Source organism: Myotis lucifugus, unplaced genomic scaffold (genome assembly GCF_000147115.1).
Source record: "Myotis lucifugus unplaced genomic scaffold, Myoluc2.0 scaffold_106, whole genome shotgun sequence".
In the NCBI taxonomy this organism is placed as follows: Eukaryota; Metazoa; Chordata; class Mammalia; order Chiroptera; family Vespertilionidae; genus Myotis; species Myotis lucifugus.
Window position 1 is genome coordinate 3,540,925 of NW_005871154.1, and position 9,295 is coordinate 3,550,219.

Genomic DNA, 9,295 nt, shown 5'->3' on the forward strand with positions numbered 1-9,295 from the left:
CTTTTACTATAATATTGTTAACTTTGTAAGACTAACACTACTTTTCGTTCCTGTCACTTAGAATACACGATTTGCCAGATTTTGTCTTACTCCTTGAAAATCTTCCTAAGTTTGCTATTAGTATCTCTAGCTCTCCCATAATACATATTTATTCTCAACCTGAGCTATCTTCATATAGCCAAAGATTTTAAATGAGCAGCTCCTATAGATTTCAGTGTCTCTATAATGGGCAGTCAGATGTGCTGGTTGTGAAAAGAATTAGTATAATTAGCCCTTGTAGATAATAGGTTTGCAAACTATAGGGTTTTCAGTCTCCCATAGTTGAGACTGTAAACTATAACAGCTAATAGCATACGAAGAGCATGGACAACTTGCAGGAAAAAAGTGTCTGATTTTGTAACAGGCCAAGCAATTGCTTGCTTCACCCGCTTTACAGCAGTATCCTTTTTATTTTATTTGCCCTAGCTTGGAAGACAAAGATTGAGATCATTAAGCAAACTTTATTATAATCAGGCTGTATGAGCAGTAAGATTCAAATAAGAAAGTGGTCCTGGCCGGTGGCACACTTGCTTAGGGCATCATTCCATGTGGGATTGGTTCTCAGTCAGGATAATTTAGGTAATAACATACTTAAATTTCAGTTTCAATCCTTGGTCAGGGGTGGGACTTGGACAGGAGGCAATCGATTGATGTTCCTCCACCCCCACCCCCCATCCCTTCTTCTCTCTCTAAAAATTAATAAACATCCTCAGGTGAGAATTAAAAAAAAATTCAAATAAGTGTAATCAACCCGCTTTGATTTTCCCTACAAGCTTAGATGACATTCCTTTTTTTTTGGGGGGGGGGTGTTCTTTCTCCTTAATAAAAACAGGATTTAGAGGTACAAGAATGCAAATAGCAGCAAATTCATTTAATATTGTACAATATACTAATAGACAAAAGTCCTGAATTTGGAGAAACAAGTGATAGCAGACTAGATATGATACATATAGCAACTTAATAATTATTTTGTTTTTACTGGCATGTTTTGCAATTACCTTTTCCTTTTTTAAAACATCTAAACAGAATGTATATAGGTATACCTACAGCCTTTTTATAGGAATAGCTAAGTATGTAGTAATAAAAACAAATACAGTTATAATTATATGAAGTTCTTAAAGAGGTAGTTATAAAAAATACATTTTATGCTTCCTTATTTCCCCGTTCTTAGTTGATAAGCATTATTGTGAAAGCCTCTCAAAACAGATTGTAATATAGTATTTTCTCACACATTTTGTGTCAAGCGTGCCAACAGTTTCCTAATGCTTTGGATTTATTAAAAAATATTACTTGATACCTTTTTTTTTTGTTTGTTTGTTAATCCTCATCTGAGGGTATTTTTTTTCCCATTGTTTGTTTTTTGTTTTTGTTTTAGAGAGTAGAAGGGAGGGAGGGGGAGAGACAGAGGTTGCCTCCACATGTCGCCCCCACTCCCCAGCAGGGCCAGGAATCAAGCCTGCAACCAAGGTATGTGCCCTTGATCAGAATCTAACCTGTGATCCTACAATCTGAGGGCTAACGTTCTAACCACTGAGCAATCAGCTAGGGCACTTGGTACCTTTTTAATAAACAATTTTCAAGCCTCATCCTTACCCAGGGCATTTTTAAAAAACAATTTTCCCACAGTTTTATTAAAATTGCAACATTAAGTACAAATTTGGGGGAACCACGTTACTGGCCTGGCAGGACTATTTACTTCCTCTTACACGTTACCTAGGATCAGAATATAGGAGCTAACTTAATCATGGTTATCCTCGATCGAGCCCATACTATTTATTATTATGCTGAAGTACTTGGGACTGTTGTTTTATTTCATCCTTAGGGCCGTTCAAGAAGGTAATTATGTTCATTTTTATTAAAAAAAAAAAAATAGGAAACCCGGATTCAGTAATTTGCCCAAAGCCATGTGGTCCCTGGGGAGAGCTGGGATTCTGATGACACCACCACACTAAAAGATTTGTTGAATGTCCATTGAGTGCCAGGCTCTGGGATAAGCATGAAGAACCATGTTTTCTGCCCTGGAAGAGCTTCCACACAGTCTAGTCTAGGGGCAAAAGGCAATTACATACAGTATAGTGTGTTTCCACAGGGGGTGTTATGAGATCCCAGTGAGTAACCTCCCGTTCAACCCCCGCACACACATGCAGAGCAGCTAACTCTGCCTGGGGGTAAGGGTTGGAGGGCAGAGAGGATTTGCAGTGATCATTAACACAGGAGCTGGTATACCAACTGGTTGGTAGATAACTAGTAGTAGAATTTCATCAGGTGAAGAAAAGGGAGAAAGGTTTGGGACGGCATCGTGTAGAAAGTCATGGAGGTTTATAGAAACATCCAGAATATCTGGGGAAACCGTAAGTAGTTGGGAGGAGGTGCAGAGAAGCATGTCTACAGATAGAACTATCATAGGCTGTGAACATACGATAGGTATGTAAAGCCAGGCTGGCCCCTTATTTTAGGGGAAGAGAAGGAGGAGAGAGGCAAGCGCACAAATTAGAGCCACAAACCAGCGCTCCTCTTCCCACCCAGGTTCGGTGCCTCTGCCTGGGGCCTGGTATGCATGCTACCAGCGCCCCTCCCTCCCCTACCCCCACACCTGCCTGTCCAAGCTCCACCCACTTGTGCCAATCTGCCTTCTGGGGGTGGTCTCTCCAACCCAGGTTTTGTGCACAGCCTTCAAGAAGGAAGAGGAGGCTCCTGGACAGAAGCCAGGCAAGTCCTAGAAGCGGGTGGAGGGTTATTTGGGAAGGAAATCTTGGGTCCTGATACTTGAGTTGCAGTCCAGTAGAGGACTTGGCCCCTGGGACTCCTCGTTAGATGAGTAGTAAGGGTGCATCTGGAAGAACACTGGGGGTGGGATTGGGAGGGAGGTAGTTGCATAAATACATATTGAGAAAATATGTATTTCACTTAAAATTATTATTTTACTAGAGGCTTGGTGCACAAAATTCATGCATGGGGGGTGTCTCTCAGCCAGGCCTGTGCCCTCTCACAATCCGGTTGCCCTTGGGGGATGTCCGACTGCCGGTTTAGGCCCCATCCAGAATCGGGGCATCCCTCTCACAATCCAGGACCACTGGCTTCTAACCTCTCACCTGCCTACCTGCCTAATCGCCCCTAACCGCTCACCTGGCCGCCTGCTCATTGCACATCATAGTGACCAGTCATTCCAGTCATTCTGCCGTAAGCGTCACTTAGCCTTTTATTATATAGGATTATTAAATAATAAAAGTGGTTATCAGTGATGTGGAAGGGTATGGGGACTATGGTGGCTAGGGATAGGAGTGGAAAGGAAACTTCTAAGTGTATACCATTTTATATCATTTGACTTTTGAACCATGTGCATATATTACCTATTCGAAAAGATAAAACAAAAATAAAAGAACCTTGCATGTAAGTGCTTAACTTCCTAGTAGGCTCTATTTCTGAGTAGATGGCCTCAAAAAGCCTGCAGATTTTTCTTTCTCCAAGAATTGAGTAGAAAAAAAAACATTTTATATACTAGTAGAGCCAAATATGGCCTGACATAACGGGGTCAGACCATTTGGCTGGAAGCTGGCACTTTCACAAATGTCTAACAACGTGTGGCTAATGGCAACATCTTTTTCTACCCTAAGAAGTGCCTCCCAATGATTAGTAGTTCTCTCCTAAATTTAAAGATTTAAATATATTAGCGTTTCTTGTGGATTTTCACATTTGTCTAAGACCTAACTTTTAGATTTTATTTATTTATTTTTATTTTGTTTAAATTTTAGATTTTAGAAAGCCAGTTTCTCATTTCAAGTTTTTAGACTTTGGGTGTTAGTTTAGATTTTGCCCTAACAGACAAACAAAAGATGGTAAAGGCAGGGCAGACAAAGCCATTCTGAGCTTTCACTTTTAATTAATAATTTATTGATATAATATGTTTTTACTGATTTAACAAATATTTATTGAGAGTCTATTATTGGCCAGGCACTATGCTAAGCTCTGAGACACAACGTGAGCAAGACAGACCTTTTTCTCACTGAATTTGCATCCTGGTGAGTGAGAAAAATGCTGAAAGATGGGATGACATAGGAGTGCATAACAGGGTTTCCCAACATAATGCAGGAGAGGTTAGGGAAAGCTTTTCCTAGAAGTGTCACTTAGGCTAAAGTCTGTAGAATGTGTAAGAATCACCCAAGAGAAGAGATGAGGAAAACATGAGAAGACAGCGGCTCAGAAGCCTTCACAGAGCCTGTTCCTGGTAAGAAATATGCCTCTCCCAATAGCCACATCGTCCAGGATGCAAGCTAAGCACTCACAGTAGACTCTCTAATAAGAGACTCTGTGGCCAGATTAATCCCATTAACTCACATCCATATTTACCTCCATAAATATGTGAGCCTTCGTAATCTGGCTCAACCCTCCCCAAACCCCATCCCCACTCAAATCCAGTAAAAAGCCCAGATCTATGATCACTGGACTAGTCAAGGTGTTAGTGCAGTGTGTGAAGGCATGCATTGGCACCAGACTGCCTGAATTCAAATCCTATCACTTCCTGGGTGACTTTAACTACGGTCTTGCTGGGTGAAGAGGAAATCAGGGAGCTAAACCTTTTAGTGATGAGAGATATGATTAGAACATGGTATGAATTTCACATTGGTGAAACCATATAGGGAAAAGAATTATCCAAATGACTCTAGAAAACAACATTTTTAATGAATAAGATTTTAGAGAGAAAGGAAGGGAGAGGGAGAAAGAGGTAGAAATATCGATGAGAGAAAAACATAAATTGGCCGCCTCTGCAGGACCCATACCTGGGATGGGGCCCCAAACCCAAATTTGTGCCCTGACAGGGAATAGAGCCAGTGACCTCTCTGGGCATGGGACAACGCTCAACCAACTGAGCCACACCAGCTGGGCTGATGAATTTCTTTCATGGGTTATATTCCAAGGAGAATTAGAACCACAAAGAAATCTTAGTAAATTGCATTGATTAGTTTTATGGTTAGTTGTAATATTGGCATTATTAAAGCTGTTTTTTAAAGTATATTATATATACATACAAATGAAAGAATGAGAATCACTTAATGTTAAATTTGAATTGAAAATATCAGTTTAAATCTATGACAGTTGTTCTTTTTAAAAAATTAGCACTCTGCCCTCTGAAGCACTATTGTCCTTCTGCTGTATCCACTCAGCAAAGCAGCGACCCTGACAGCTTCATTCCCCACCATCGCTGCTCCAATTCTCTGCTATAGAATATTCTATAAATGTCTGTATGGGTGCTGAAGTACCACAAAGTCATGGTCTTTGTGGAGAATTTGATGGACTGGTATTTATCATCTATTTTAATCCCTCTTTAAATGTGCTTTCCTGTATTGCAGAAATGGAAAAGCTAAAACAAAGAGACACAAAGCAAACTGTATTTGCAGACTCCTCTGCAGTTATATTTGGAAGATGCAAATAAGGCAGGGGCCCTTTTCCCTTGCTTTGGCTGTTGTTGCCAGGCATATTTTTGGAGACATTTTTCTGCAATAGCATCCCAATGTGCATTCACTAGTTTTATGGGATATGGTAGCCAGCTCCCAAGATAGCACCTAATGATTCCTGTCTCCTAGTATTCACATTCTTCTGTAGTCCCCTTCCATAGTGAATAAGGTCTGAGTCCTGTGACCAAGAGAGTCTACAGAAGTGATCATATGTGACTTCTGAGGCTAGATCATAAAGGACATTGCTGCTGCTTCCTTGGTCGCTGGGTAAAGCCAGACACCATGTAGTGTGGATGCTCACACAGCTTGGGAAGAGGCCCACATGGAGGGGGAACTGAGGTACCCTCCTCTCCACCAACCTGCCAGCCACCTTGGAAGTGGACCCTCTAGCCCGAGTCAAGCCTTCAGATGACTGAAGCCCCAGCCAAAATTTGACTGAATTCCATGAGGATTCTGGAGCCAGACTGCATAGCTAAGACAATTACAGATTTCTGACCAACAGTATTTCTGGGAGATAATGAACGTATATTGTTGTTTTAAGTCACATGATCAGCAAAAATTTGTTGTTTATTTAAGGTTTTGGGTAACTTGTTAGGCAGCAACATAATATATGGGACAGGGAGTTTTGGCAGCAGCATTGCTCTTGAAGCCAGCATTCCAGCTTTCTATTTACTCCTTTCCCAACTGGGGCAGAGGTAGCAGTTCCTTATCGGCCTGATTGACCACACTGCACTGAGCGGCATTCTTGATCACCCAGCCTAACGCCCACTCCTCCTGTCCTTTCAATGACTTTGCAGGCATGCATTCTCTGTATTATACCTTCTTCTGCTTAAAATAGCTGGATCGGTATCTGTTTCCTGTAACTGAGCTTAATCTAATAAAAATACCCATCTCAAATCAATGGCTAGACCAGTGATGGCAAACCTTTTGAGCTTGGCGTGCCAGCATTTTGAAAAACCCTAACTTAACTCTGGTGCCGTGTCACATATAGAAATTTTTTGATATTTGCAACCATAGTAAAACAAAGACTTATATTTTTGATATTTATTTTACATATTTAAATGCCATTTAACAAAGAAAAATCAACCAAAAAAATGAGTTCGCGTGTCACCTCTGACACACGTATCATAAGTTCGCCATCACTGGGCTAGACAGTAGAAGCATTTCTGTTAAAGTAAGGATAGAAACATTGATGAAAGAGAAACATCATGTATCTGCTGCCTCCTGCATGGCCCCCACTGAGCATAGAGCTCACAACCCAGGCATGTGCCCTGACTAGGAATCGAACCAGAGACCTCTTGGGTCAATGCTCAACCAATGAGCCATACCAGCTGTGTTGGGTTTACTCTTGCTTCACTTGCTTTTTTTTTGTATTCTGCGGCTACCTTGTAAAAACTTCCTTCTCTTTCAGTTTTCTACTCGACTCTTAGTCCAACTGCAGAGGCTCTTATGCCATGTATATTTAAACCAAAATATTGTAATTTGGGGAAAATATAATAAATCAATCCATGATTTTGAATTTTTCCTTAGGAGAAAATGCAGTTGGATGGGATTACCAGTCACACAAAACACCTGTACCTCAAGGCAGATTAGAACATATATCACCTTGAACTGTACAGTATTCTATTTTAATAAAACCTTTCCTAGTTGGAAGGTTAAAAGGGACATGGAGGCCATTTATTTATTCTTCTAGCTACCACAGATCATAATTATTTTGTTCTTGGCATAATTGTTTTCATTAATTGGCCTTAAGTATTATGCCTTCAGCCCAAACTGGAAACCTTCTTCATTCAATTATCAAGAAATATTTATTGAAGCCTAAGCTGTACTAGGTACTGTTCTGGATATTGGGGACCTATCAGTGTCCAGCTTTCCTTGAACTTGCTTTCTATTTATCAAATAAACAGCCATGTAAAAGTAGTTGTTGTTGAGGTTATATGCTACTTTATTCCCTAGAGAAGTTTAAAACCTAAGAACTGGAAGAAAGGTTAAGGAATTCATACCACTTTCACTTTACTCATGAGCAAACAAAGGAAAATCTCTCTCTCACTCACTGCCTCTATGTCTCCACTATTTGGACACTAACCTTTCCCTCTTTAAGAACTCCTTATCTTCCTTCCTATTTCACCTTGTTTTCAGTGGCCTTGGTTGTTAAAAATTTAAATTGTTTTATTTCTAATGTATTCCCATTGAGATTGGGAACTTCTTCCAATCTCAAAAGCTTGTGGGATTAAAGGAACAAAGATAAACAACACTATGAGGAAAAAATCCAGAATGTGGTGCATTTTCAAAACAACTGACCTTGTCTCCTCAAAAAACCAATATCAAGAAAAACTAAAAAGTGAAAGAGAAATTGAGGTGGGGGGAATCCCACAAAGACATAGCAACCAAATGCAGTAAGTGACTCTTGTTTGGATCCCGACTCAAAAGAAAATATTTGCTATAAAAGATTATTCTGAGGAAAGCTGAGGAAATTTGAATAGGGCCTGGGTAGCAGATAGTATTAACAAATGATTGTTCATTTTCTCAAGACCTGATAATGGTACTATGATTATAAAAGAGAATGTCCTTATTTCTTAGAGATGCATACTGAAGTATGTTGGGGTGGTGTGTCTCACCTGCAATTTTGGGATTTTTGAGTCAGCAAAACTATGTTTTACAAACACTTATATGCAGGTAAAGCACATATGTCAATACGTTAATTGTTTAGTCTGGATATTGGGTTGAATTAGAGTGAATACTGTACTATATTCTGTATGCTTGGAAGTTTTTATAAGAAAAAGTTGGAGGACACTTATGTAATACCCTTTCTGGATATTGGGTTGAATTAGAGTGAATACTGTACTATATTCTGTATGCTTGGAAGGTTTTATAAGAAAAAGTTGGAAAAATTAAGTTATATATGAATGCCTTACTTATTTACCTTTTTTCTTTCAGTACTCTATAAGTGTTGGAGTGAAAAGATCTTGTATTATAACGGAAGGGGAGAGGCGCAATTTCAAGAGGGATCTGGCCACTAGTCTTAAGTTTAAAAGCAATCCAGGAGAACTTTAAACTTATTCAAAAGTTGGTACCCTCTGGTGTGGCTATGGCTGAGTGCAGAACTTTGAACCAGGTCATGGTTCGATTCCCAGTCAGGGCACAGGCCCCGGTTGCTTGGGTTGCAGGCTCAATCTCCAGCGCAGGGCCTGTAGGAGGCAGCCGATCAATGATTCTCTCTCATCATTGATGTTTCTCTCTCCTCTCCCTTTCTCTCTGAAATAAATAAATAAAATATATTTTTAAAAAGTTGTTATCTAGCCCTAACCGGTTTGGCTCAGTGGATAGAGTGTCAGCCTGAGGACTGAAGGGTCCCAGGTTCGATTCCGGTCAAGGGCACATCTCCAGTAGGGGGCGTGCAGGAGGCAGCTGATTGATGATTCTCTCTCATCATTAAAATCAATAAAAAATATATATTTTTTAAAAATTGTTACCTAAAAGATCAGTAGTTTCACTGGAAGTGGAGGCCAGAATACAGAGAGACATTTTTTTTTCCCCCATAAACTCGGGGTTTTGTTGATTTTTTGCCGCTGTTAACATGACATCACTGGAACGCAGGAATGACTTCCACTCCATCCCTCCCTGTAATCTCGCGATACTAGAGCCCGGAGCGCGAAATGCCGTGGGCGGGGCTGGGGCGAGATCGCTGCCTTCCGGGCCGGGCCGTTGTCTGGGGTGGCGAGGGCGAGTCATCGCGGGGCCTCGCCGCCTGGCTCTTTTCTTCCCTCCTCCCGCCTGGGCGTGGGGGGTCGGCCAGCCAAGTG